This window comes from Theropithecus gelada, chromosome 20 (assembly GCF_003255815.1).
Source record: "Theropithecus gelada isolate Dixy chromosome 20, Tgel_1.0, whole genome shotgun sequence".
NCBI lineage: Eukaryota > Metazoa > Chordata > Mammalia > Primates > Cercopithecidae > Theropithecus > Theropithecus gelada.
This window is the reverse complement of record NC_037688.1, coordinates 30,307,082-30,331,328: the sequence shown is the minus strand read 5'-3', so window position 1 is coordinate 30,331,328 and position 24,247 is coordinate 30,307,082. Positions and strand designations below refer to the sequence as shown.

General features: G+C 45.3%; 1 protein-coding gene across 3 annotated transcripts in view; it reads right to left on the bottom strand.

The window, feature by feature from the left end:
- AP1G1 (adaptor related protein complex 1 subunit gamma 1) overlaps window positions 1–12,557 on the bottom strand; it is an 88,474-nt gene extending 75,917 nt beyond the window's left edge. For 2 of the 3 annotated variants that reach the window (XM_025369980.1, XM_025369982.1), the window contains exon 1: window positions 12,118–12,557. The gene's annotated coding sequence lies outside the window, so the exon portion shown is untranslated. Of the gene's footprint in view, window positions 1–11,859; window positions 12,033–12,117 lie in introns of all 3 variants that reach the window. The other variant, XM_025369981.1, reaches the window with a different exon arrangement.
- Window positions 12,558–24,247: the final 11,690 nt, after the last annotated feature.

Here is a 24,247-nt window from a genome sequence, read left to right as displayed (position 1 = left end):
ATTATTAAATGCTTCCTTAAGTGCCTCAACTCCCAAGTACTTCCATATAAGGAATAGTGTCCTGTAGAATGCAGACACAGGTAATTCAGGAGAAAAGCATATCCCCTCCTTGTGAATTACAATACTAAAGTATTATTATAATTTACAAATCAGTGTGTTTGATTGGTCTCAATCACCCCTAGGAGATGAACTACTAAAATGGAATTTCTGGATCTTCAAGGCTAAAGAATAGGCTGTGGAATGTATGATCACATTGAGATACCACCCCACCCTGTCTAGGCAGCCAGCTGGCATCCCTCTAAGAGGACTTAAGTTCAATTCTCCCTAAATTGTCACAGTAATTACAGGAATCTTTTATGCTTAATTATCCATAACCAGAATTCACAAGAACTGAGATCTAAAAAGCAAAATGCCTGTAAATGCAAACATGCCTACTAACAATTCAACAGCACTGAGATGCATAAAAAGCAGACTGAGCGCAGTGGCTCAGGCCTGTAATCCCAGCACTCTGGGAGGTCGAGGAGGGCAGATTGTTTGAGCCCAGGAGTTCAAGACCAGCCTAGGCAACACAGTAAGACCCTGACTCTTAAAAAAACTTTATATATATATATATGTGTGTGTGTGTATATATGCACGAAAAGCAATAAAGGCCAGTAAACAATGATAGCTAAACAAAACAAACATCTGACACTAATGAAATTTTTAAAAATTTCACTCTCCCAACCGTAATCTTATTAGCAAAACCATACTAAAGTACCCTCAATTCAAGAAGTATCTTCAAATTCTCAAAACAAAAATTTGGCTTAAAAACATCACCCAAAGGGTATAATTAATGTTGAAGGAGGTTATCTGATGTAAATATAGATGCCTTTTTAACTTCTATATATAGTCTGCTATCTTTCAAGTAATGAGCATGTAAAACTTGGAATAAAACTTGCTTTGAAAAAAATCAAACAAATTAACAAAAACGTATAAATAAAGCAACTGTAAACTTTCGAAGTTAGTAAGGTGTCATTCATTCCGGAAAAATGTATCTAAGGGTACTCTTCCCTAGGATGACAAGCAGAAACATTAGAAAGTTACTTAATATAGCCAGGTGGGGTGGCTCACCCCTGTAATCCCAGCACTTTGGGAGGCTGAGGCAGGCAGATCACGAGGTCAGGAGTTCAAGACCAGGCTGACCAGCCTGGTGAAACCCCATCTCTACTAAAGATACAAAACTTAGCTGGGCGTGGTGGCGCGCGCCTGTGACCCCAGTTACTCAGGAGGCTGAGGCAGGAGAATCACTTGAACCCGAGAGGCAGGGGTTACAGTGAGCTGAGATCGTGCCACTGCACTCCAGCCTGGGCGACAGAGCAAGAATCCATCTCAAAAAAAAAAAAAAAAAAAAAAGTTACTTAATATAATACTAAGATGACAAATTTTCCCTAGCATATTCTTCATGCATCCAAGTTCTATTAACTCTGGATATACAAGGAGAGTGGGGGAGTTGTCCACAGAAAATTAAAGATGGTATAATATTTACTTTTAATTGATATATCTGATATTAACTAGTTAGAAATGGAGGATAAACAGTCCCATTGACAATAGTACAAAAATAAAATACATAGGAATAAATTTAGTAAGAAAGGTATAGGAACTATATGAAAAAATATAAAATCTATAAAACATTTGTTGAAAGACCTAAAATAAACTTGAACAAATAGACACACACAAATTATCATCAAAAACTGTTAAGGCCGAGTGCGGTGGCTCACGCCAGTAATCCCAATACTTTAGAGGCCAAGGTGGAAGGCTCACTTGAGGTCATGAGTTAGAAACCAGCCTGGGCAACACAGTGAGACCGTGTCTACAAGAAAATAAAATAAACAAATTTTCTTTGAGACGGAGTCTCGCTCTGTCCCACTGGCTGGAATGCAGTGGTGCGATCTCAGTTCACTGCACTGCCTCCCAAATTCAAGCAATTCTCCTGCCTTAGCCTCCCGGTGGCGCGTGCCACCACGCTCAGCTAGTTTTTCTGTATTTTAAGTAAACACAGGGTTTCACCGTGTTAGCCAGGATGATCTCAATCTCCTAACCTTGTGATCTGCCAGCTTCAGCCTCCCAAAGTGCTGAGATTTAGAGGCGTGAGCCACTGCACCCAGCTGGAATGGACTCTTCTAAGACAGTTTCAGAAACCAAAGAGGAAAAGAGGAATATATATAATTACCTGAAAATGTCTGTGAAACAAATAAGGTTAAAAGATAAATGAGGGCAGGTACAGTGGCTCCCGCCTGTAATCCCAGCACTTTGGAAGACCAAGGCGGGCAGATCACTTGAGGTCAGGAGTTTGAGACCAGCCTGGTCAACATGGCAAAACTCCATCTCTACTAAAAGTACAAAAATTAGCCAGGTATGGTGGCGAGCGCCTGTAATCTTAGCTACCCAGGAGGCTGAGGCAGGAGAATCGCTTGAACCCAGGAGGCGGAGGTTGCAGTGAGCTGAGATCACACCACTCCAGCCTGGGCAACAAGGGCAAAACTCCGTCTCCCAGGAAAAAAAAAAAAAAAAAAAAGGATAAATGAAAGACAAGAAAAATACACATGCCATATAAAAAGAATTAATATTCCATAAATGCTCCTACAGGAAGAAAAAAAAAGAGAAAGAAAAATGAACCAAGGACATGAGCAGACAATTCTGAATAAAGGAAATCCAGTGGCCATTACACATACCAAATAAGGCTAGCCCCAGTAACAGGGAAGTTAAAATTAAGACAAACTGCATGACCCATTTATCATCTAGCAGACTAGTAAAAATTAAACTATGTATTTACGCCCAGCGGTTTGATGATATGAAGAAGCTACTTGGGATGAAAATTATGGTAACCTATTTAGAGAGTAATCTAGAAATAAAAATATTTAAAATATATTTCTCTGTTAACCCAGAATTCCCACTTTGGAGACGCTACAGAAATAAAAGCATCAGCAAATAAGGTGGCATGTACAAGGATATTTATTGTAGCACTTTGTTAAGTGGCAAAAATCTAGAAATGATCTAAATGTTCACAGGAAAATAACAATAAATTATGGTACATCCATGCTACAAGACACAATAGGACTATTTAAAAGAACAAGATAGAATTATATTTACTGTGGGCTGAGTGCAGTGGCTCACATCTGTAATCTCAGCACTTTGGGAGGCCATGGCAGGCAGACTGCTCAAGTCCAGGAGTTCGAGACCAGCCTGAGCAATACAGCAATATCTCATCTCCTCTTAAAAAAATAATAGGCCGGGTGCGGCAGCCTATGCCCATAATACTAGCACTTTGGGAGGCCGAGGCGGGCGGATCATGAGGCTAACATGGTGAAACCCCATCTCCACTAAAAGTACAAAAAATTAGCCAGGCGTGGTGGCAGGTGCCTGTAGTCCCAGCTACTCGGGAGGCTGATGCAGGAGAACGGCGTGAACCTGGGAGGCGGAGTATGCAGTGAGCCAAGATCATGCCACTGCACTCCAGCCTGGGCAACAGAGCGAAGTTCCATCTTAAAACAACAACAGCAACAACAACAATAATAATAATAAAAAATTATAGTGGCTGGGTGCGGTAGCTCACGCCTGTAATCCCAACACTTTGGGAGGCCGATGCAGGCAGACTGGTCGAGCCCAGGAGTTTAAGACCAGCCTGAGCAACACAGCAAAATCTCATCTCTTATTTTAAAAAATAATAATAAAGATTATATTGGCCAGGCGCAGTGGCTCACGCCTGTAATCTCAGCACTTTGGGAGGCCGAGGCAGGCGGATCATGTGAGGTCAGGAGTTCAAGACCAGCCTGACCAACATGGACAAACCACGTCTCTACTAAAAATACAAAATTAGCGGGGCATGGTGGCACATGACTATAATCCCAACTACTAGGGAGGCTGAGGCAGTAGAATCACTTGAACCTGGGAGGCGGAGGTTGCAGTGAGCTGAGATCACGCCATTGCACTCCAGCCTGGGCAACAAGAGCAAAACTCCGTCTCAAAAAAAACCAAAATAAAAAAGAATTATATTGGCCGGGCGTGATGGCTCATGCCTGTAATCCCAGCACTTTGGGAGACCAAAGCAGGCAGATCACTTGAGGTCAGGAGTTTGAGACCAGCCTGGCCAACATGGCAAAACCTCATCTCTACTAAAAATACAAAAACTATCTGGGTGTGGTGGCAGGTGCTTGTAATCCCAGTTACTCTGAAGGCTGAGGCAGGAGAATCGCTAAACCCAGGAGGTGGAGGTTGCCTCCACCTAGGCGACAGGGTAAGACTCTGTCTCAAAAAACAAAACAAAACAAGAAAAAGAATTATATTTACTGACCATGACATGTTTAAAAAAAAAAAGCGTGTTATAGAGTAATATAAATAATAGGATCTCTCCTTAGTAAAAACAAAAAAATTCTACATATGTACATTTACATGAGTATATACAGTACTTAACTAAGCACTGAGAGAAATATTGAAGCATATTCATTGATAATCTGTTAAAATTTTGGGTAATTACGACTGTCATAGAATAGATGATGTAACACTATAGGGTAAACATCCCTAATCCAAAATCTGAAATGCTCCAAAACCTGACATTTTTTTATTGTTGACATGATGCTTGAAGAAATGCTCTTCAAGGCCGGGCGTGGTGGCTCACGCCTGTAATCGCAGCACTTTGGGAGGCCAAGGCAGGCGGATCACGAGGTCAGGAGATCGCGACCATCCTGGCTAACACAGTGAAACCCCGTCTCTACTGAAAATACAAAAAATTAGCCAGGCGTGATGGCGGGCACCTGTAGTGCCAGCTACTCAGGAGGCTGAGGCAGGAGCATGGCATGAACCCGGGAGGCGGAGCTTGCAGTGAGCCGAGATCGCGCCAAGGCACTCCAGCCTGGGCAACAGGGTGAGACTCCGTCTCAAAAAAAAAAAAAAAAAAAAAAAAAAAAAGAAATGCTCTTCAAGTGTTCCAGATTTTGGATTTTAGGATTAGGGATGTACAACTGGTGTAATGCAAATATTCCAAAATCCAAAAAATTCCAAAATATGAAACACTTCTGGTCTCAAGCATTTCAGATAAGGGATACTCAATGTGTATTGGTTGAAAGAGCTAACTTATATAAATGATTATACAGTTGTACAACACAAAGCAAAAGGAGGTCCATTAGTGTTTTTACAGCTCAAGGTAGTGGACCTATTTAACGAAACCTCACTGTTGAGAAATTGTTCAGTCATAAAAAGAAGCAAAAGAAGTGTTTTTTACTTTTTTTTTTTTTTTGAGATAGTCTATCTCTGTCACCCATGCTGGAGTGCAATGGCACAGTCCTAGCTCACTGCAGCCCTGAACTCCTGGGTTCAAGTGATCCTCCTGCCTCAGCCTCCCAAGCAGCTAAGGCTACTGGCAAAGACACCATATCCAGCTACTTTAAAAAATTTGGGGCCAGGCATGGTGGTTCATGCCTGTAATCCCAGCACTTTGGGAGGCCAAGGAGGGTGGATCACCCGAGGTCAGGAGTTCAAGACCAGCCTGGCCAATATGGTGAAACCCCATCTCTACTAAAAGTACAAAAATTAACTGGGCATGGTGGCGGGCACCTGTAATCCTAGCTACTTCAGAAGCTGAGGCTGGAGAATCGCTTGAACCCAGGAGGCGGAGGTTGAGATGAGCCGAGATCGCACCACTGCACTCCAGCCTGGGTGACCGAGGGAGATTCTGTCTCAAGAAAAAAGAAAAAAATTCGTAGAGCCAGGGTTCCACTGTGTTTCCCAGGCTGGTTTCGAACTCCTGTCCTCAAGTGATCCTTCCCACTTGGCCTCCCAAAGTGCTGGGATTACAGACATGAGACACCAGGCCTGGCCAGTGAAGTTTATTTTTAGGTTTAGAAAACGTGTAACATCTTTACATATCTTTGAAATATTTAAAATATTTCAGCCAGGTTCAGGGGCTCATGCCTATAATCCCAGCACTTTGCAAGGCTGAAGTAAGTGAATCACCTGAGGTCAGGAGTTCGAGACCAGCCTGGTCAACGTGAAAAAACCCCGTCTCTACTAAAAATACAAAAATTAGCCAGGTGTGGTGGCAGATGCCTGCAGTCCCAGCTACTAGGGAGGCTGAGGCATGAGAATTGCAGGAATCCGGGAGGTGGTGGCTGTAGTAAGCCGAGATGGCACCACTGCACTCCAGCCTGGGTGACAGAGTGAGACCCTGTCTCAAAAAAGTAAATAAAAAATAAGATGTTTTTAATTATTTATAAGTTACAAAAATCACATGTATTTTTTCCTCATCTTTTAAAAAACTGCCTTCTTCCTTCTAAACCTACTTAATTTCTTGCCAACAACATTTATAATTTACTAATCAAATTTCTCCAATGGTCTGAGTAGGCTTTTTTTAAAAGTAAAATTTCCGAGTACCCATTTTTCATTTCAATCATCTCATCCTAAACCTTGCCCTTTTATGCTAAAGTGTTAATGCTGACTCAACACATTTGTCAAGTATGTTTTTTTTCTCCCACTTCTGGACCCTTCAAACTTTAACCAGTTTCTTCAGCAACCAAAACTCATGCCATATTAAGTGTATTGTGTTACTTTGTCAGTGAAGAAAAAACTTCACATGTATCTTCAAAGTAAAAATGACACCGCACTCACACCTGTAATCCCAGCACTTTGGGAGGCCAAGGCTGGTGGATCACTTGAGCCCAGGAATTCGAGATCAGCCTGGCCGACAGAGTGAGACTCGTCTCTACTAAAAACACAAAAATTAGCCAGGCATGGTGGCGCATACCTGTAGTCCCAACTACTTGGGAGGCTGAGGCAGGAGAATTGCTTGAACCCGGGGGCAGAGGTGGCAGTGAGCGGGGATCGCTCCAGTGCAGCACTCCAGCCTGCGCAACAGAGGGGGACTCCGTCTCAAAAAAAAAAAAAAAAAAAAAAAGACAACTCTTTTTTTCTCTTTTCTCTTTCTTGACCTCATTGAAATAAAATTTTCTATACAAAAAGGCAACTAGAAAAATGCTACTACATTTTGACAAAGATTTTTTTTTTTTTTTTTTGGAGCCGGAGTCTTGCTCCGTCCCCAGGCTGGAGTGCAGTGGCACGATCTTAGCTCACTGCAACCTCCACTTCCCGGGTTCAAGTGATTCTCCTGCCTCAGGCTCCCAAGTAGCTGGGACTATAGGCATGCACCATCATGCTCAGCTAATTTTTGTATTTTTTAGTAGAGATGGGGTTTCACCATGATGGCCAGGATGGTCTCCATCTCCTGACCTCATGATCCACCTGCCTCGGCCTCCCAAAGTGCTGGGATTACAGGCGTGAGCCACCCGGCCAACAAGGATAATTTCAAAACCTGTAAGCCAAGAAATACAAAAGATTATATAAACCTATAGGCTATCTTAATTTTTTTTTTCTTTTTTTTTTTTTTGAGACAGAGCCTCCATCTGTCACCCAGGCTGGAGTGCAGGGGCACAATCTTAGCTCACTGCAACCTCCACCTCCCAGTTCAAGCAATCCTCCTGCCTCAGCCTCCCACGTAGCTGGGAATGCAGATGCGCACCACCATGCCTGGCTAACTTTTTTATTTTTAGTCGAGATGGGATTTCATCATGTTGACCAGGCTGGTATCAAACTCCTGACCTCAAGTGATCCGCCTGCCTCGGCCTCCCAAAGTGCTGGGATTACAGGCATGAGCCACTGCACCGGCCTACTCTCTTAAGTTTAAAATTGCTTGTGGGCAAGGCATGGTGGCTCACACCTTTAATACCAGCACTTTATGAGGCAGAGGTGGGAGGACCTCCTGAGCCCAGGAATTCGAAACCAGCCTGGGGAATGTGGCGAAACCCCGTCTATACAAAAAAATAATAATAAATCCAGCGGCACATGCCTACAGTCCCAGCTACTTAGGAGGCTGAAGTAAGAGGATCACTTGAACCTGGGAGGAGGTTGAGGCTGCAGTGAGCTGAGATTGTACCACTGCACTCCAGCCTGGGTGAAAGAGTGAGAACCCGTCTCAATCAATAAATCAATAAAAATAAAATTGCTTGTTAGTTATAAGCTGAGAGGAGTTGGAAAAAAAATTGTTTGCTACTTTCAACACTATTCTGCATTAGAAACTGAGTAAAAGCAACAGAGAATAAAGAAAGCCAAAATCAAGAACTGAAAACAGACTGGGCACAGCGGCTCCCACCTATAATCCCAGCACTTTGGGAGGCCAAGGTGGGTGCATCACTTGAGGTCAGGAGTTCAAGACCAGCCTAGCCAACATGGTGAAACCCCACCTCCACTAAAAATACAAAAATCAGCTGGGCATGGTGGCGCACGCTTGTAACCCCAGCTACTTGGGAGGCCGAAGCAGCAGAAATCACTGGAATCCAGGAGGTGGAGGTTGCACAGTGAGCCGAGATCCAGCCACTGTACTCCAGGCTGGGAGACAGAGCAAGACTTTGTCTCAAAAAACAAAACAAAACAACAAGAACTGAAAACAATTCATGAAGCAAGGATAGACTAAATTACAAGCACTTAAAATAGTATTTCTTAATTTTCTGAAGCTCTAAGTAAGAGTTTTAAAGTTTTGATAGCAATTAAGTCCTGCTATATACACAAAATTTTAAAATCCTCGTCAAATGCAAATAAGGGGATTAAGCATTGTGGAAAATGTGTTTTGGTATGTAGGTTGCCAATTCAACTTTTTAAATTAAAAATAATCTCTTGGAAAATACTCATTCAATTTTTTAAATTTGTATAAATTAAAGAGTTTTGGCCAGGTGAGGTGGCTCACACCTGTAATCCCAGCACTTTGTTTGGGAGGCCAAGGCAAGAGGATTGCTTGAGCCCAGCCTGCGCAACATGACAAAATACTATCAATACAAAAAATACAAAAATTAGCCCTGCGTGGTGGCACACGCCTGTAGTCCCAGCTATGTGGAGAGCTGAGGTAGGAGGATTGCTTGAGCCCAGGAGGTCCAGGCTGCAGTGAGCAGAGACCACTGCACTCCAGCCTGGGCAACAGAGTGAGACCCTGTTCAAACAATAAAAATAATAAAAAATAAGAGTTTTTATAAATCATAAAGAAGTTGGTTTTGGTTTGCATACCACTGATTTTTAAAACTCCTTTTTAAAATAAACACTGGGGTGAAATATCACCAAGGCATTCCTGGCAATTTCTGTACTTTATAGTTTCACTCTAAAATCTGCCCTCAAATCTAGAACTGCTAACAATGACAGAGGTCAGACCAAAGAATAAGCAACTGCTCCCAAAAGAAACGGAGGTTTCCTAAACACAAAGCAGATATTCAAATATGCACTGATCAATGGTGAACTAAACAATACTTTGCTAGGAATTTGTTAAGGCAAAAGGACCCTTCCCCCAGTGAATGCAAACTATCTAAGAATGAATTTTTAAAAGTTTAATATTTTGGCCGGGCGCGGTGGCTCAAGCCTGTAATCCCAGCACTTTGGGAGGCCGAGATGGGCGGATCATGAGGTCAGGAGATCGAGACCATCCTGGCTAACACGGTGAAACCCCGTCTCTACTAAAAAATACAAAAAACTAGCCGGGCGAAGTGGCGGGTGCCTGTAGTCCCAGCTACTGGGGAGGCTGAGGCAGGAGAATGGCGTGAACCCGAGAGGAGGAGCTTGCAGTGAGCTGAGATCCGGCCACTGCACTCCAGCCTGGGCGACAGAGCGAGACTCCGTCTCAAAAAAAAAAAAAAAAAAGTTTAATATTTTAAAATATTTTGGTAGAGACAGAGTCTCACTATGTTGCCCAGGCTGGCCTCTAACTCCTGGGCTCAAGGGATCCACCTTCCACTTCCCAAAGTGTTGGGATTACAAACATGAGCCACAGAGCACCCGCCTGAATGACATTTAAATACCAACATATTAAAGCATGAAAAACACTGAGTTAACTAACATCTATGTGATAGCTCTGCTAACACCTTACTTGAAAAGTCTAAGTCAGAAATGGCACATTTCAGTAGTAACTGCAAGGGCATACTTAGTAAATGAGCGATCATTACATAGGTGTTCAGTGTTTGACAGTTCCTTTAAACCAAAAGAGAAAATTACATAGCTTCAGGGTAATACAGAACTCACATATCTAATAGTAACTAACATGTTTTTGAAAAATCTCCTTAAAACGAATAACAAGATCACTGAGTATTTACACTGAAAATATTGTTTTCTCCTGAGACATCATATGACCCATACAGGAATTTATCTACAATCTCATTTCAATAACCTGATAAGAATAATGCATCTATATATGTGGCTTAGCAGTATTAAAAAGCTTGACTCAGTTCAAGTTATAAATTTAAATTTCATCCACTAGACTGTGATCTCAAATAAGTTAACTTCTCTTTTGCAGATGTAAAAACCCAGGCTGAGATGAAATAAGGGTGATTCAATCACACTGCCTAACTTGAAACGTAGGAAATATATCAGTGAATTACTGTGAAATACTTTTTATTCACCAGGCACCGTGGCTCACGCCTGTAATCCTAGCACTTTGGGAAGCCAAGGTGGGCGGATTGCCTGAGCTCAGGAGTTCGAGATCAGCCTGGGCAACATGGTGAAACCCATATCTACTAAAATACAACAACAACAAAAAATTAGCCGGGCGTGGCAGCGTGCACCTTTAGTCCTAGCTACTTGGGAGGTTGAGGCAGGAGAATTGCTTGAATCCAGGAGGCGTAGGTTGCAGTGAGTCGAAGGTTGCAGTGAGCCGAGACCGTGCCACTGCACTCCAGCCTGGAGACAGAGCCAGACTCCGTCTCAAAAAATAATAATAATAATAAAAATTAAAACAAAGAAATACTTTTCATTCAAGCATGCTAGACTGCAAACATGCTTTTAGAATAAAAGTGACTAGATTACTAGTACTTAGAGGGTTCATATTTTTCAAACTTGAAAGTTAGGCTGTATGACAACTTAGGTATTTGACAAGTATTCTAGGGAAGGGTGGAAGTGAATATTTAAAATTCAACTATCCCCAGAAAAACCCAATACATGAAGTCATTACAAGTATTTTTTAGAATCAGTCAGCAAAGATCATTACTGTACAAACACCTCAAAGTTAAGGTCACTAAGAAAGCACTAACTCCTCTCCTCAGTTAACGAATCACTGTAAAGCAGCCCAACTCTCCTTTCTACCTACCTCAGATTAATATTTTTCTCCATGGACAGATTTCCATGCTCAGGGATATGTAATAGGGAAGGAGGAAAAAAAAAAAACACCACACAAGTATCAGTGAGTACCAAAAAGCTAAGTGTTCAGCACAGGGAGGGAATCCACAAATGAGAAAACATTTGACAGCTCCCGCCTCCCAAAAGCCATTTAATCTGCCTCATAAACATTACTGCTGAAACACACTCTGAGCGAGTGGTTCGATGGATCTCCTACACCAAGTCTCCTAACCGGGAAACAATCAACTGAATCGTCCCGACTCTTTCAGGCAATCAGGAAGCCCGGGAGAATTATTAGACGCTGACGTCCGCAGGCCCAGGAGCTGAGAAAAGGGTAAACAGCACAATCGCAGGTAGGCTGAAAAAAACAAAACAACAACAAACACACACACACGCGCGCGCGGAAAATTGGGAAAGAAGTTGGCTGGAAGGTTAGAGAGAGGCGAGGCCGATGTCTGTCTGGTTCCGAGAGGACGGCACTGCAGGGGCAGGCAGCGATTAACTGGGCATTTGGAAATATTGAGAGTTATCTGAGAGACCTGACACGGGTACAAGACACAAAAACGCTGGTACGTGGCTCAGAGAAGACACGCGGGGGTGGGGCCCGCCGCGCTAAACCCCAGGCTCCCTGAATGAGCCCTCAAAGATCGCAGCCTGAGAAAGTCAAAGGTTCAAGGAGGCCCGTACCCGCGGGGCAACGCCACTACCCGGAACACCGCTGCGCGCGGAACCTCCCGGTCCGAGGCCTCGGGGTCGGCCCTCCAGAAGTCGGAGCAGCCCCTGGGGCTCCCGGCCCCTCCTGGCCCAGCCTCTCTGTCCTCTCTTCTCAACACCCACAGCCTAGGACCGGACCCCTGAAACTGACAGGAAGCTTCCGGTCGAGCGCCCGCGCCAGCGGCGGGGCAAAAGCAGCAATATGCTCTCAGTGCCGCCAGTGACACTCACCGGCCCGAAACCTCGAATGAAACCAGCAGCTCCGGGGGCGGCGGCAGCAGTGGCAGCAGGAACCGAACATCCAAAATGGCGGCTCCCTCGGCCTCACCACCGCTACTGCAGGCGGAGGGATCCTAAGGAAGGAGAGAGTTTTTAACTAACTTCACACACTATTGAGGAAACTTCGCTCCCTGGCCTCCTTGTCTAGTCGCTTCCGTGTCCCCGCACTGCAACTTCTCGTGCCTCTCCTCTCGGATTAACCAAGAACTCGGACCCTGCCGAGGACTATTTGCCAAGGAGGAGGCGACTGCTTCTGGCAGAGCGACGCAAAGCGTAGCAAGGGTCGGGGCTGTCACTGATGACGCGAGACGCTGCTGCCGAGTCACCGCTGCGAAGAGTCTGAGTGAGAAAGATCCGGCCGACCCCAGAGCGGACAGACATTGGTTCCGCTTGGCGGGAGGCGGGGGAGGGGCTGGGCTACCAGGAAGCGGTGGGGCCACCTGGAGGAGGCGGAGCTAGGTCAGGTAGTCCAGGAAGTGGGAGCAGGCGAGGCAGGTGGAGGCGGAGAAGATAGCAGGGCTGAAATGGTGTTCATCCACGGGCATCCCAAACTCTTTGCTGTCTCCTGTAAGATTTTTGCTTTCTTTTTAACTGAAGGAGCATGCTCCAGGTGGTATTCTATGGTTTTATGGTGTCTTTGCAACATATTTTACGAAAAGTTAAGAGGATGACTCACAAGAATGGATTCCACGCCCAGTACCGCGGTTCATGCACAGCTCAAGTCACTTAAACTCCAGGGATTCAGTTTCCTCGTATGTAGAAAGACGACTTGGACTCATGTTAGCTGAAACCCTTACGGAATGGGCTTTCGGTCTATGACTCCATGAATTAATGACCAGGGCCAAAGAAAGTCTAACCAGACAGTTCCTAACCTGATAAATAATTACTAACATATGACGTGAGTCTTTTCCGTGTGAACGTAAAGGGGGCCTGATACCTTGGCCTGTTTAAAGTAAAGGTGACCTACCTAGACCAAAATCCTTCCGGTAGATTGGCAACAAAGTGCAATACAACATAGCACCAGGCTGGGTGCCAAACAGAACAGAACCAACTGCACAATTTTTTTTTTTTTTTTTTTTTTTAGACAGTCTCGCTCTGTTGCCCAGGCTGGAGTGCAGGGGCGGCATCCCGGCTCACTGCAACCTTTGCCTCCCGGGGTCAAGCAATTTCTCGTGCTTCACCCTCCCAAGTAGCTGGGATTACAGGCTCCCACCACCGCAGCCGGCTAATATTTGCATTTTTAATAAAGAGAGCGTTTCGCTATGTTGGCCAGGCTGGTCTTGAACTCCTGACCTCAGGTGATCCGCCTGCCTCGGGCTCCCAAAGTGTGGAGATGACAGGTGTGAGCCACCAGCCTGCCCAGAACTAACCACAAATCTTGAGTTTAGGACCTGGGTGTCATAGAGAGAAGGTTGCACCTTTTTCCTTAGTCATTTTCATGCACGGATTCAAAATACTTTACAAAAATTGCCCTAAGTAGGCCGGGCGCAGTGGCTCACGCCTGTAATCCCAGCACTTTGGGAGGCTGAGGCGGGTGGATCTCCCAAGGTCAGAAGTTCGAGACCAGCCTGGCCAACATGGTGAAACTCCATCTCTACTAAAAATACAAAATTAGCCAGGCATGGTGGTGGGCACCTGTAAACCCAGCTACTTGGAAGGCTGAGGCAGGAGAGTTGCTTGAACCCCGGAGGCAGGGGTTGCAGTTAGCCAAGCCTGGGCGACAGAGTGAGACCTTGTCTCAAAAACACACGAAAAAAGTTGAACCAAGCAGGCCCATCTGTACAATTTTGTCCCTGTACTACGGGGGCATGCCAAGTGGCTGGAAAGAAATGAGGCCATGGGTGCGATAATAATTATTTTTATTATTAAATATTGATATCACATTGTTCATGAGGCACTTTCATGTGTGTTATCTAATCTGACCCTCTGGACAACCTCCTGAGTCAGGCTAGTCAAACATAAGTAACTTAGCTTTACAAATAAGGAGAAACAGGCTCCAAGAAACTGACTTGGCTAAAAGACACATCCTCTCCCCTCTTCCACTGGGGTTCTGTTAAAGAGTGCCTTTTTTTTTTTTTTTTTTTTTTTGAGGCGGAGTCTCACTCTGTCGCCCAGGCTGGAGTGCAGTGGCCGGATCTTGGCTCACTGCAAGCTCCGCCTCCCGGGTTCCCGCCATTTTCCTGCCTCAGCCTCCCGAATAGCTGGGACTACAGGTCCCTGCTACCGTGCCCGACTATTTTTTGTATTTTTAGTAGAGATGGGGTTTCACCGTGTTAGCCAAGGTGGTCTCGATCTCCTGACCTCATGATCCACCCACCTCGGCCTCCCAAAGTGCTGGGATTATAGGCGTGAGCCACCGTGCCCGGCCTTTTTTTTTTTTTTTTTTTTTGAGACAGAGTTTCCTCTTGTTGCCCAAGCTGGAGTGTAATGATGTGATCTCGGCTCACTGTAGCCTCCGCCTCCTGGGTTCAAGCGATTGTCCTGCCTCAGCCTTCCAAGTAGCTGGGACTACACAGGTATGCGCCACCATGCCCAGATAATTTTTTGTATTTTTAGTAGAAATGAGGTTTCACCATGTTAGCCAGGCTGGTCTCGAACTCCTGACCTCGGGTGATTCGCCCACCTCGGCCTCCCAAAGTGCTGGGATTGCAGGCATGAGCCACCGCGCCAGGTCAGAGTGCCATTTTATAAATTAGCATAGGGTACCACCAACTTCCACCACCCCTACCTACCCACCCACCTACCCACCTACACACACACCTACACTCTCAGGGTGGAGTCAGCCACCAACGAGTGGTTTAAAGAACAGAATGTTTACGGAATTCAGATCCTCTGCCACGCTGCTACTGTACGGTGCAACCCTGGACTACAAGGCTAGTAAATAGTGGAACAAAGCCAAAACACAATTTCCTCTGAGGTATGTAGGGAACACAGGCCAAACTTAGTTTGGGGTTTCCACATAAGAAGTTTGCAGGTTGCAAAGTAGAGTTAGCTAAAGTATTCCGTTTGGAACACCACAAAAATTGCTTAGAGGTCAAATTTAAATGTACATCATTGTGAACCACAAAAGAAAAATTAAGCCAGCTACCTAAGGAAGAAAGAGCTTTTTTGCTACCATGCCAAGTGCAGAGCGTTAAAGAGTTTTAAACATTAAAAAATAAACTCTTTTTCAGTATTTTTTTTACTTACATTTCCCTTTTTTTGTTGTTGTTTTTGTTTTTGAGGTGGAGTCTTGCTCTGTCGCCAGGCTGGAGTGCAGTGACGCGATCTCAGCTCACTGCAACCTCCACCTCCCGGGTTCAAGTGATTCTCGTGTATTTTTTTGTATTTTGTGTTTTCAGTAGAGACAGGGTTTCACCATGTTGGCCAGGCTGGTCTTGATCTCTTGACCTCATGACCTGCCCACCTCAGCCTCCTAAAGTGCTGGGATTACAGGCGTGAGCCACCATGCCCAGCTCATTTATCTTAGTACCAAACCCTTCTTCCATGCAACTAAAATTAAAAGCAATTGCCCCAGCTGGGCACAGTGACTCACGCCTGTAATCCTAGCACTTTGGGAGGCCAAGGTGGGAGGATCACTTGATCCCAGGAGTTTGAGAACAGCCCAGGCCAACATAGTGAGACCCCATATTTTATTTATTTATTTATTTTACTTTTATTTTTGAGACAGAATTTCACTCTTCTCGCCCAAGCTGGAGTGCAATGGCGCAATCTCGGCTCACTGTAGCCTCAGCCTCCCAGGTTCAAGTGATTCTCCTGCCTCAGCCTCCCGAGTAGCTGGGATTACAGGCATGCGCCACCACACCGTGCTAATTTTGTATTTTTTAGCAGAGACAGGGTTTCTCCATGTTGGTCAGGCTGCTCTCGAACTCCTGGCCTCAGGTGATCCACCTGCCTCCGCCTCCCAAAGGACTGAGATTACAGGCATGAGCTACCACACCCTACCTCTTCATCTTTTAAATGAATGAATAAAATAAATAAATAAAAGCAATTGCCCCAGTATGTAGCATAGTCACATTATCTTGGGATCTTTGGTTTCCACAGCTAGCGATATAAGTCTAGGAAGGCTTACTCCCGGTCTTCTCAAACATAACCCCTAATTCCAGATAAATAAATTACAGCATATCAATAAAAGGGAATACTATGTTACCAGTAAAATGAAAACTTTATTATTATAGTATGGCAGACTTTAAAAAGAAATGTTATAAAACAATGTTATAAAATAAGCTTGCAAAAGTGTATATTGAGCCACCTCAGGCTCCTGAGTAGCTGGGACTACAGGTGCATACCACCATGCCCACCTAATTTTTTTAAATTTTTTTTTGTATTTCTTTTCTGTAGAGACGCGGTTTTGCTATGTTACCCAAGCTGGTCTGGAATTCTTGGGCTCAAGTGATCCTCCCACCTCACCCTCCCCAAGTGCTGGAATTACAGGCATGAGCCACTGTGCTTGGCCAAATATTATTATTTTTATGGTTTTGTTTACTATTGAGAACTGCTTCAATTTAACAAGAATAGGCTAGGCACAGTGGCTTACACATGTAATCCCATCGTGATTACTTTGGGAGACCGAGGCCGGCAGATCGCCTGAGGTCAGGAGTTCAATACCAGCCTTCCCAACATGGCAAAACCCCATCTCTATTAAAAACACAAAAATTAGCCAGGCGTGGTGGCGCGCACCTGTAATCCCAGCTACTTGGGAGGCTGGGGCAGGAAAATCACTTGAAAATCACAGAGGTCCCAGTGAACCGAGATCACACCACTGCACTGCAGCCTAGGCAACAGGGCGAGACTCCATCTCTAAAATAAATGAATAGCACTAATAACAACAATTTAACAAAGAGCAACAACAAAAAATAAAACTGAAGAAACACTGGCTAGGAGTCAGACCACTTAGATGCCAGTCTTGGCTAGGTTTGATTCACTTTTTGCCCAGAGCAAGGTGTTAAACATCTCTAAGCCTGTTTACTCAGCTTGCCAATATTTATTTATGTCTTGCCTGTTCCAAAATGGATTTAGAGTGGCTTGTTATCCAGAAGGGATCAGCTACATGAAAGCACTTTGAAAAGCCTAAAGCATCATAAGAATGTAAATATTGAAATTTTTTTGCCGCCTCATAATTCAACTAAAGCATTTACTGACTGCCCTTTATAAATAACAGTAGTACAGTATGTCTTACATTTACAAAAGTATTTTCAGGCTGGGCGCAGTGGCTCATGCCTGTAATCCCAGCACTTTGGGAGGCCAAGGTGGGTGCATCACTTCAGGTCAGGAGTTCGAGACAAGCCTGACCAACATGGTGAAACCTCATCTCTACTAAAAATACAAAAATTAGCCAGGCGTGGTGGCATGCACCTGTAATCCCAGCTACTCGGGAGGCTGAGGCAGGAGAATCACTTGAACCCGGGAGGCAGAGGTTGCAGTGAACCAGAGTCGCACCACTGCCCTCCAGCCTGGGCAACAGAGTAAGACTCTGTCTCAAAAAAAAGAAAATAAAAGAGTATTTTCATATACATCCATTCATTTGCTCCTCATACACCATGAATTTGTAAACCACACAGGCATTATAGCACAGTAGTTAAGAGTGTAAGTTACTGGGGCTAGACTACCTGGGCTTAAAACCCTGCTCTTCCTTTCTTTACTATGTGACCTGCAACAAGTTACTTAACATCTCTGAACACTTCTGAACCCAGTGCTCCCATCTGAAAAATGAGGCTTATACTAGCATTGGCATCTTAGGGCTGGCGTGATAATTAAATGAGCTGACACACTTAAAGCACTTAAAAAAGCGACTGTCGGCCGGGCGCGGTGGCTCAAGCCTGTAATCCCAGCACTTTGGGAGGCCGAGGCGGGCGGATCACAAGGTCAGGAGATCGAGACTATCCTGGCTAACATGGTGAAACCCCGTCTCTACTAAAAATACAAAAAACTAGCCGGGCGCGGTGGCGGGCGCCTGTAGTCCCAGCTACTTGGGAGGCTGAGGCGGGAGAATGGCGTGAACCCGGGGGGCGGAGCTTGCAGTGAGCCGAGATCGCGCCACTGCACTCCAGCCTGGGAGACACAGTGAGACTCCGTCTCAAAAAAAAAAAAAAAACTAGCCGGGCGAGGTGGCGGGCGCCTGTAGTCCCAGCTACACGGGAGGCTGAGGCAGGAGAATGGCGTGAACCCGGGAGGCGGAGCTTGCAGTGAGCCGAGATCCCACCACTGCACTCCAGCCTGGGCGATAGACCGAGACTCCGTCTCAAAAAAAAAAAAAAAGAAAAGAAAAGCGACTGTCACATAGTAAGGACACAATAAATATTAGCTTACTTAGGATAAATATTATTATCCTTAATTTAGAGATAAGAAAACAGAGGCTACCTGTAATCTCAGCACTATGGGAGGCCAAGGCGGGAGGATCACTTGAGCCCAGGAGTTTGAGACCAGCCTGGGTAACATAGTGAGACCCTGTCTCTACAAAAAAAGAAAAAGAAAAAAAATTTAATTAGTCCAGGCACGGTGGCTCACACTTGTAATCCCAGCACTTTGGGAGGCCAAGGCAGGTGGATCACCTGAGGTCAAGAGTTTGAGACCAGCCTGGCTGACATGGTGAAACCTCGTCTCTACTAAAAATACAAACATTAGCCGGGTGTGATGGCATGCACTTGTAATCCCAGGTACTCAGGAGGCTGAGGCAGAAGAATTGCTTGAACCCGTGAGACAGAGGTTGCAGTGAGCCAAGATTGCGCCACTGCACTCCATCCTAGGCGACAGAGTGAGACTCTTGTCTCAAAAAAAAAAAAAGAAAAGAAAAAAAATTTAATTAGTTGGACATCGTGGCATGTGCCTGTAGTCCCAGCTACTCTGGAGGCTAAGGCAGGATTTTTTGACACCAGAAGGTAAGACTGCAGTGAGCCATGATTGCACCACTGCACTCCAGTCTGAGTGACAGAACGGAACTCTGTCTCAAAAAATATATATAAAAAAAAAGAGAGGCCGGGCGTGGTGGCTCATGCCTGTAATCCCAGCACTTTGGGAGGCCGAGACGGGTGGATCATGAGGTCAGGAGATCAAGACCATCCTGGCTAACACGGTGAAACCCCGTCTCTACTGAAAAATACAAAAAACTAGCCGGGCGAGGTGGCGGGCGCCTGTAGTCCCAGCTACTCAGGAGGCTGAGGCAGGAGAATGACGTGAACCTGGGTGGTGGAGCTTGCAGTGAGCTGAGATCCGGCCACTGCACTCCGGCCTGGACGACAGAGCTAGACTCCGTCTCAAAAAAAAAAAGAGAGAGAGAGAGAAAGAAAAGCAGAAGGGGAGGGGAGGGGAGGGGGGAAAGGAGGAGAGGAGAGGAGAGATTAAATGATCAGTCACACTTTCTTTTTTTTTTTTTTTTTTTTTTTTTTTTTTTTTTTTTTTTTTTTTTTGAGACGGAGTCTCACGCTGTCGCCCAGGCTGGAGTGCAGTGGCGCGATCTCTTACTCACTGCAAGCTCCGTCTCCCGGGTTCACGCCATTCTCCTGCCTCAGCCTCCTGAGTAGCTGGGACTACAGGCGCCCGCCACCGCGCCCAGCTAATTTTTTGTATTTTTAGTAGAGACGGGGTTTCACTGTAGTCTCGATCTCCTGACCTTGTGATCCGCCCGCCTCAGCCTCCCAAAGTGCTGGGATTACAGGCGTGAGCCACCGCGCCCGGCCAGTCACACTTTCATGCAGTAGAGACCAGATTCAAATCTAGTGCTTCCAACTCTGGATTCGTCTTCTAACCCATACAGTAATCATTCAAACAGGCTACCTGATTATTTCTCTTATGCCACACTGTCCTGGGTGCACCAGAATCTTGTAATAGACCTAACAAAAGAGACTGCCCCTACCCTCCAGATAATTACAATCTCATTGAGGAAAACAAGATTTTTTTTTTAATCCACAAATATAAAATAAGCCAGTGATATCATTAAGCAGATAAGTCCTAGTTCAGAAAGAGAAGAAAACGGAGAGGTCGCTGAAGTCCTAGTTCAGAAGGAGCAGAAAAAGGAGAGGTCGCTGGGAGCCAGAGCAGTGAAAGAAGGCTTTTGGAATACAAGGTATCTGGTGGAATCTGGGGTACTAGAAGGGAACTGTCTTGTTTGGGCTTAGGGATGCAGTGAGTTTCTTTCATTTTTTTTTTTTTTTTTTTTTTGAGACAGGGTCTCGCTCTGTTGGCCAGGCTGGAGTACAGCTGCACAGTCTTGGCTCACTGCAACCTCCGCCTCCCGGATTCAAACAATTCTCCTTCCTCAGCCTCCTGAGTAGCTAGGACTACAGGGGTGTGCCCCTGCGCTCAGCTAATTTTTGTATTTTTAGTAGAGACGGGTTTCATCATATTGGCCAGGCTGGTCTCAAACTCCTGACCTCGTGATCTGCCTGCCTCAGCCTCCCAAAGTGCTAGGATTACAGACTTGAGCCACTGCGTCCGCAACAGTGAGTTTCTTAAATGATTCGGTCAGTATCAGCAGTTGAAGCCCATATGACCTTTAGAGCAGATGGGGAAAGCTCTCTCTGAAGAAATGCGGTCAGCATCTTTCACAAGGAACCCTTCCTGCCTCTCCACGTGCCAGAGATCTCAACCGAGAAAGGAGAGTGAAGAGGGGCACAGCCGTGTAAGAAATACAGTGACGTGAGTCAAAGAGGCGGCTCCACTGGCCTGTTTTGTTATCCTTTGAGTCACACGAATCTATAAATAAGACTGAAAGTCAGAGAGATATTAGCCTGTCTGCTGTTTATGTAATGTTTTCACAAAAAGCATTTTCACAATTCTTTTAAAGCACAGTCCCTAATCACAATGTATGCTGGCCTGAGACAAGAGTTTAGGAATTCATCTTTCACCTATGACAAAAGCCAGAAAGGATGTAAAAATTAAAATTCAAGCAGCCAACTCCACACACTCTTTGACCTCTTACCAAGAGCGTTAGGAACTCTGCTATAGGTAAAACAGTAAAGACCAAAGCCCAGAGGACATTAGCTTCTGCCAAGCTGCTGCTTTGTTTCAGAAATTTTTTTCAAAAGAGGCAGCCCTAGGCCAGGCATGGTGGCTCACGTCTGTAATTCCAGCACTTTGGGAAGCCATGGCAGGTGGATCACCTGAGGTCAGGAGTTCGAGACCAGCCTGGCTCACATGGTGAAACCCTGTCTCTTCTAAAAATACAAAAATTAGCCAGGCATGGTGGCAGGCAGCAGTAATCCCAGTACTCCAGAGGCTGAGCCAGGAGAATTACCTGAACCCGGGAGGTGGAGGTTGCAGTGATCCGAGACTGTATCACTGCACTCCAGCCTGGGCAACGGAGTGAGACTCCATCTTAGGAAAAAAAAAAAAAAAAAGGCAGCCCAGAGTGCCACCTGAGATGCTTTATGTCACAATATTTTCTTTTTCGTAGAGTAGTTTTTCTTGACTTGTAAATTATTCAGTATTATTTTGGCACCTTTGGAGGGAAAAACTTTACCAGGTATGAGACTGCAATCAACTTAAATTGCAAATTGAGGAAATGGTGGCATTCTCCCGTGAGGAATGACAAAACTAAGGTCATTAGAAGAGAATGCACCATCTAGAAACAAAGCAGGATTTCTGATCTGTTGTCTTCTACTCAAGTAATTTTATTTCCTTAATATGGACACCACTGAGCCAGGAGCAGTGGCTCATACATGTAGTGCCAGCTACTCAGGAGGATGAGGCAGGAAAAACGCTTGAACCCAGAAGTTTGAGACTAGCTAGGACAGCACAGTGAGACCTCATCTCGAAAATATGTATAAATATGGGCACCATCATTTGTCTAGAAAAATCTATAGTAAATTGTTTTTGTTTTCCTTTAATTGCATAGTTTTAAACTTGTTCTTCCAAAATCAGTTCTATCAGTTGCTTTAAAATTAGCCTGGGACGTCCAAGAAGTGTTAAGACATCTGCAGTAACTGGGGCAGCCAGTCCCTAGTGCCCAGCTCAGGGAACAACAAACTCCTTCGCCAAGCCGTCCACACATGCCAGCTGATGGTCCAGGACCCAGGTAGGTGCCAAGAGTGAGGTGTCTTACTTCTAAGGAGAGGCAAGCAGTTTGCTATGCAAGTGGGTCCCTGGCCTGGACCTAAAGATCTCTCTAACTCCATATTCTTTAAATAAACTTGTCTTTTATGAGGAGTAGAAAATCTTAGAATGAAACATTCAAGACGAAACTGATGTTTTTTGTTTGTTTGTTTGTTTGTTTTGAAATGGAGTCTCGCTCTGTCGCCAGGCTGGAGTGCAGAGCAGTGGTGCAATTTCGGCTCACTGCAACCTCCGCCTCCGGGGTTTAAGCTGTTCTCCTGTCTCAACCTCCTGAGTAGCTGGGATTACAGGTGTGCGCCACCACACCTGTCTGATTTTTTTGTATTTTTAGTAGAGACGGGGGTTTCACCATGTTGGTCAGGCTGGTCTCCAACTCCTGTCCTCGTGATCCACCCGCCTCGGCCTCCCAAAATGCTGGGATTACAGGCATGACCCACTGCGCCTAACCCCAAATCGAGTTTTTAAAGAGTCATTGGTTTATAGGTATCACCTTCTCATATGCAAAAGGAGGAATGTATACTCCCGGGATACATAAAAGAGAATTCTGAATTAAAAATTTTGCATAACCAATAATTACATCTAAAAATTAATTTGGCTTTTGGGTATGAGCCTAAAATGAATCTTAAAAATAAAGTATATTGAAAAGAAAAATGGGGCCGGGCGCAGTGGCTCATGCTTGTAATCCCAGCACTTTGGGAGGCCGAGGCAGATAGATCACGAGGTCAGGAGATCGACACCATCCTGGCTAACACGGTGAAACCCCGTCTCTACTAAAAAATACATAAAATTAGCTGGGCGTGGTGGCAGGCGGCTATAGTCCCAGCTACTTGGGAGGCCGAGGCAGGAGAATGGTGTGAACCCGGGAGGCGGAACTTGCAGTGGGCGGAGATTGCGAGTCATTGCATTCCAGCCTGGGAGACAGAGCGAGATTCCGTCTCAGAAAAAAGAAGAAAGAAAGAGAGAGAGAAGGCCGGGCGCGGTGGCTCAAGCCTGTAATCCCAGCACTTTGGGAGGCCGAGGCGGGCGGATCACGAGGTCAGGAGATCGAGACCATCCTGGCTAACATGGTGAAACCCCGTCTCTACTAAAAATACAAAAAACTAGCCGGGCGTGGTGGCGGGCGCCTGTAGTCCCAGCTACTCGGAGGCTGAGGCAGGAGAATGGCCTGAACCTGGGAGGCGGAGCTTGCAGTGAGCCGAGATCGGGCCACTGCACTCCAGCCTGGGTGACACAGCGCGAGACTCCGTCTCAAAAAAAAAAAAAAAAAAAAAAAAAAGAAAGAGAGAGAGAGAGAGAGACAGAGAGAGACAGAGAGAGAGACAAGAAGGAAGGAAGGGAGGGAGGGAGGGAAACAGAAAGAAAGAAAGAAATTAGCCAGGTGTGGTGATGTGTGCCTGTAGTCCCAGCTACTCAGGAGGCTGAGATGGGAGGATCACCTGAGCTGGGGGAGATAAAGGCTGCAGTGAGCAGTGATCGAGCCACTACACTCCAGCCTGGGTGACAGAGTAAGACCCTGTCTCAAAAAAATAATAAAAACAAACAAAAGCTAGTTATCCAAGAAACCAAAAAATAATAATAATTTGGCCTTCTTTTCTGGCCTCTCCAGTCTCACAGAATCACTAACATTTAGTCCACTAGAATATAGGAAATAATGGAAACTAATATTTGTTGAGCACATACTAAGTGCTAAAGAAATATACATAGGGCTGGACGCGGTGGCTCAAGCCTGTAATCCTAGCACTTTGGGAGGCCAAGATGGGCGGATCACGAGGTCAGGAGATCGAGATCATCCTGGCTAACACGGTGAAACCCCGTCTCTACTAAAAAATACAAAAACCTAGCCGGGCGAGGTGGCGGGCGTCTGTAGTCCCAGCTACTTGGGAGGCTGGGGCAGGAGAACGGCGTAAACCCGGGAGGCGGAGCTTGCAGTGAGCTGAGATCCCGCCACTGCACTCCAGCCTGGGCGACAGAGCGAGACTCCATCTCAAAAAAAAAAAAAAGAAGAAGTATATATATATTTTTTTCTTTTCTT